Here is a 6,239-nt window from a genome sequence, read left to right as displayed (position 1 = left end):
ATAGATACGCTATATAAATAAATGTTATATTTATAGTACAGTGGTCGGCAACCTACTACCCGCGGGTAATTGAATTACAAACTGCAACATTTTGAGTTACCCGCCAAGAAAATGGTAATATATTTTTTTTTCATATTATTATTTTTTGGAATAAATAATCTGGAATTAGAATACCTTGAATTCAAATGATCAGTTCTATATGGACAAATAAATTTTAAGTTCTTCGCCAGCATCTTGGAAATATAAAAAAAAACGATCACATGAATGCAATATCATCATGCTGGGCGTGATAACCACAAAATTTTTCATGCTTTTCATGTGTCCAAAATACTCTGCAAAATCGATTAATACCAGATAATCTTGATTCCTGTGTTCGACTTAAGACAACTACGTATTTGCCAAATGTTGAAAAACTTGCAAAAAAAATCAAAACCAAGGAAGCCACTGATAAAAATATTATATTAAGTATATTTAGGTTTTTACAAAATAAATTTATATTTAAACATACATATTATAATATATATATATATATATATATATATATATAGAATATATCTTTACTTAGGTAAGTAGTTATGTATATATTTTTTTATTTTATAATAATAAAAATGTTTTCTAAAAATATTAAAGTTTGTTTGAAACTTTTCCCTACTAGCCAAATAAATTTTTCAAAATTGATTTTTTTTTACCCAGTCTCTCAAAAGGTTACCGACCGCTGCTATAGTATGCTTATTTGATCTATGAGGCCATTTATAGAAACTAATAATTTGATTTTGATTTGAAATACGTATGTCTGGAATTACGCATCACGCTTTAAAAAGTTATTATTGAGAAGTGGGTAGAAAATATTATTCTAAGACTTGATGGAAATTAAATTAAATCTCTACATGATTCAAGTTTTTTACGTATTTTCCATTATGTCTAAAGATGTTGTAAGGAAAACCACGCTTTATTTAAAAAAAAAAAAAAAAATAGAATAGTACAAAACTTAAATCATTTTACAAATAATGCACTTCAAAATCAAGACTCTTCTTTAATGGCCCACATACTCAACCTAGATCAAAAAAGAACTTTTATGATATGTTCAAAGCATTCGCCTGAACATTCCTTAAACGTTATAGATAATCTATTTATATAATTTTGAAGCCTTATTATTCTTTAAATTTATTTTAAACATTTGACGACTGCATAAAGTATTTTATTACATACTAGCTGAAGTACCCGGCTTCACACGGGGTCGCTTCGTGGTTATATTTATCTTAGATATTTGAAAAATAATAAGAGGTAATTATTTCTTTAATATTAAAATATCTGTGTAATACAGTATGGCAATATGAAAATAATTATAATAGGAGTAAAGGTCAAACATAAGAACACTAAATTAAAATCGAATCCAAAATATGAAAACGTTATTAATGTTATAAATATGTAGTAAAAAAAAATCAAAATTGGATGGAACAAACAAACAACAAACTTTGTATGTTATATAATAATAATTTAGAAACCGCACGTAACTGACAAAAGTTTCATCGCAATCTGATGAATGGTATAGGAACGCATACGAATAGTAGAAGAAGATGATTTTCTAATTCAGAAACCTTCGTGGGCATGTGCATGACAACTCACCAAAGTTTCATTGCAATCGGATTAATGGTATAGGAACGCATACGAATAGAAGAAGAAGAAGATGGTTGTACTAATTCAAAAACCTTCGCGGGCTTGCGCACAACAACTGGTCAAAATTTCATCACAATCGGATGAATGGCATAAGAACGCATACAAATAGAAGAAGAAAAAGATGATTGTAGTAATTCAGAAACCTTTGCGGGCAAGGGCACAACAACTCACCAAAGTTTCATTGCAATCGGATGAATGGTATAGGAACGCATACGAATAGAAGAAGAAGAAGATTGTTGTACTAATTAAAAAACCATTGCGGGTGTTACCACAACAACTGATGATGGTTTCATTGCAATCGGATGAATGGTATAGGGACCATACGAATAAAAGAAGATAGAATGAAGAAGAAGAAGAAGATAGTTGTACTAATTCAGAAACCTTTGCGGGTGTTGGCACAATTACTGACGAAAATTTTATTGCAATCGGATGAATGGAATAGGAACGCATACGAATAGAAGAATATAGAATAGAAGAAGAAGAAGAAGATGGTTGTACTAATTCAAAAACCATTGCGGGTGTTACCACAACAACTGATGAAGGTTTCATCGCAATCGGATGAATGGTATAGGGACCATACGAATAAAAGAAGATAGAATGAAGAAGAAGAAGAAAATGATGATTTTTCTAATTTAGAAACCTTCATGGGTGTGCATACAACCACTTGCCAAAATTTCATTGCAATCGGATGAATGGTATAGGAACCATACGAATAAAAGGAGATAGAATGAAGAAAAAGAAGAAGATGATGATTTTTCTAATTTAGAAACCTTTATGGGTGTGCATACAACCACTTACCAAAATTTCATTGCAATCGGGTGAATGGTATAGGAACCATACGAATAAAAGAAAATATAATGAAGAAGAAGAAGAAGATGATGATTTTTCTAATTTAGAAACCTTTATGGGTATGCATACAACCACCTACCAAAATTTCATTGCAATCGGATGAATGGTATAGGAACGCATACGGGACAGACACACAGACAGACAGACATACAGACAGACAGACATTCATTTTTATATATTAGTATAGCCTATACTCTTCCCGCAAGTGCAAGCAATAAGTTTACAAAGTTTTATCGCAATCGGATGAACGGTATGGCTGCGCAATAAATACGAACAAACAAACACACAAATATTAATTTTTATATATTAGATAATAGTATTCTTTTAACCTCTCGATGAATATAGTCATATTTCAGTACATCCATGTGCAGTGGTGTTAATATTTTTTAGATTTATTAATTTTTAAACGCATTTATAAAGCCAATAGTAAAATTAATGTTAACATTATATATAGTGAAATATTTACCATCATCATCAGGGGCGCGACACGGTGTGGGTTCTGGCCTCCTCCAACAGCTCCCTCCACCTGTCCCTATCCAGTGTGGCCGCTTTCCAATTTGGTACCCCCAGAATACGGCAGTCACTGGCAGCTCCATCTAACCAGCGAATCTTTGGCCTCCCTCTTCTTCTACGTCCTATTGGATTGCTGGACATGAAATATTTACCATACGAAATTATATTTATAATCTCTGTGATCTCAAATTTGACATTAGGCAAAATTAGGCATTTTATTAATCACAAAATGGGCACGATTACCACATTTGAAGATAATTCTAAAGATATTGATTTTAAGCTATGTCTTTGACCAAGCAAATGTGATAAAACATCCTACGAATAATGATTTTTTTATATTAATTATTGACCTAAGAAGAATGTAGAATTTTTTTGAAATACGTCATTTCTATTAGCATTTCCCAGTGGTTAGGCTACAACATACGGCTGTAGCCATAAATTGACAAACAATAACTGAAGTAGGGTGTTTGAACGTACCTAACCGAAAAAAACGATTTTTTTCTTATTAAATTTTTTAACATACCTACATAATTTCAAAATACTTCTAGAAATATAAATAAATATATTGACTATGTCTGTTCCTAAAAAGATCACATAGACCTCCACAGAACGGAGGTTTGTATTAACAGATTTTTGTTTATACGAGAAATGCATTTTAGCCACTTGCTTAAGGGGGGACATGCTCGTCGAAGGTCAAAATTGAGTTTTTATTGTATATTCAAACCATGATCCTGGACACTCCTTAAACGTTGTAGATAATCTATTTATATAATTTTGAAGCCTTATTATTCTTTATAGTTATTTTAAACATTTGATGACTGCATGAAGTATTTTTGTTACATAAAATAGTATTCTTTTAAACCTCTCGCTCTAATGTTTTAGAATATAGTCATATTTCGGTACATAACTGTGCAGTGGTGTTAAGATTTTTGACATTTATTAATTTTTAAATGCATTTATAAAACCATTAGCATAATTTATTACGAGATAATTTTTGTAAAATATTCACGATAAAAAATTATATTGATAATCTCTGTGATCCCAAATTTGACAAGAATTAGGCATTTTATTATTCAAAAAATCGGCAAGAATAACACATTTCAAGATGATTCTAAAGATATTTATTATAAGTTATGTCTTTGACCATTCAAGTGTGATAAACATCTTATGAATAATGATTGCTTTATAATAATTATTGACCTAAGAATAAGGTAGTGTTTTTTTGAAATACGCTATTTCTTTTGTCATTCCCTAGTGGTTAAGCTACAACATACGGCCGTAGCCATGAATTAACAAACTATAATTGAAGTATGGAGTAAAATGATTTTAACGCGCGTATTTGAACATGTACCGTTTAAAAAAAAATTAAAAAAAATTCGGTTAGGTACATGTTCAAACACGCGCGTTAACATAATTTTACTCCCTACTTTAATTATAGTTTTTCAATTTATGGCTACGGCCGTATGTTGTAGCTTAACCACTAGGGAATGACAAAAGAAATGGCGTATTTCAAAAAAACACTACCTTATTCTTAGGTCAATAATTATTATAAAGCAATCATTATTCATAAGATTTTAATCACACTTGAATGGTCAAAGACATAGCTTATAATAAATCTCTTTAGAATTATCTTCAAATGTGTTAATCTTGCCGATTTTTTGAATAATAAAATGCCTAATTCTTGTCAAATTTGGGATCACAGAGATTATCAAAATAATTTTTTATCGTGAATATTTAACTATAATAATGTCGATATAAATTATACTAATGGTTTTATAAATGCGTTTAAAAATTAATAAATGTAAAAAATTTTAACACCACTGCACAGTTCTGTACCGAAATATGACTATATTCTAAAACATTAGAGCGAGAGGTTTAAAAGAATACTATTTTATGTAACAAAAATACTTCATGCAGTCATCAAATGTTTAAAATAACTATAAAGGATAATAAGGCTTCAAAATTATATAAATAGATTATCTACAACGTTTAAGGAGTGTCCAGGATCATGGTTTGAAAATACAATAAAAACTCAATTTTGACCTTCGACGAGCATGTCCCCCCTAGACTCCAAATACACATTGAAAATATATATTTTCCACAACCGGGATTGAAACCTGGGACCCACAGCTTTATCAGCTGATGCGACAACCCATACCTACTAGAAATTGTATTTTTGAAAAACATATACGACACTCTGCGGGGTTCAAACCCGCGCCCGCTGAATTAACGCCAACATGATTTACCAGCTACGTGCGTCCTATCTATTTGCCACGAAATCCTTACGACCGCTGGGTTACAATATAGTACATGGTGAGAAAATATAGTGTACCGAGAAAAATTAAATCAGACCATCATTGTGATATTTTATAATCTTGCCACAATGGTGAAACGTACGGAATGTGTAAAATGTTATTTTCTGAATAACACGCCAAATTTCATACAAGTTTTGTTGGTTCATGATAACTTTTGATATTGTCAACTATGATCTTTTCCTTCATCAAATAACCCCATAGGGAAATTACCAAGATATATAAAAAGCAACCTTTAAGATGTACGTGGTATAATATAACATCATTATGATAAGTTGAAAGTATACAAATAGAAAATGTAGGAAAATAGAAATATAGTATATTCCATAATATCCCCTAGCGACTTTAATAAGGCTAAACTGAAACCGACGAGAACTTTCGAAATTGCAACTTTTCCATGTAGAATAGGGACAGCAGTTGAATAGTTGGAATTTTTAGTGAAACTTCTGGAAATAAACACTTGTGCAACGGCAAACGCAATCAAGCAGAGACGGCGGCCAGAAGAACTCGGAAAAGTTTTAATGGATCGATTGACAAAGAAATCTTACGCCCTTACAAGATGCCCGCTGGCTATGGACCGTCCAGTGACGTACGTTAATAACTCAATTTCGTATAAAATTTTAATTATACTATGAGCAATGTTTCCTTTAATTTTTATATTATGAGTGTGAATTAAAAATATTATATGCGTAAATATGTACCATTTCATGAAGATTAATGAGCTTATCAAATTATTATGCAAATAATTAAAGTACCTGGTGATAATTTAGTGGACTTAATAAGGATGATGCGTATGGTGGACAGGGAAACCCCAGACACTAAACTGTTATGGTTGGTGGGTAGAGGAAATCCTTTACTCTTGATACAATAATCACATATTATGTACTC

This window comes from Rhyacophila brunnea, unplaced genomic scaffold, assembly GCF_057557595.1.
Source record: "Rhyacophila brunnea isolate RB1 unplaced genomic scaffold, BYU_Rbru_1.0 scaffold_19, whole genome shotgun sequence".
NCBI classification, from domain to species: domain Eukaryota; kingdom Metazoa; phylum Arthropoda; class Insecta; order Trichoptera; family Rhyacophilidae; genus Rhyacophila; species Rhyacophila brunnea.
This window is presented reverse-complemented; position numbering follows the sequence as displayed.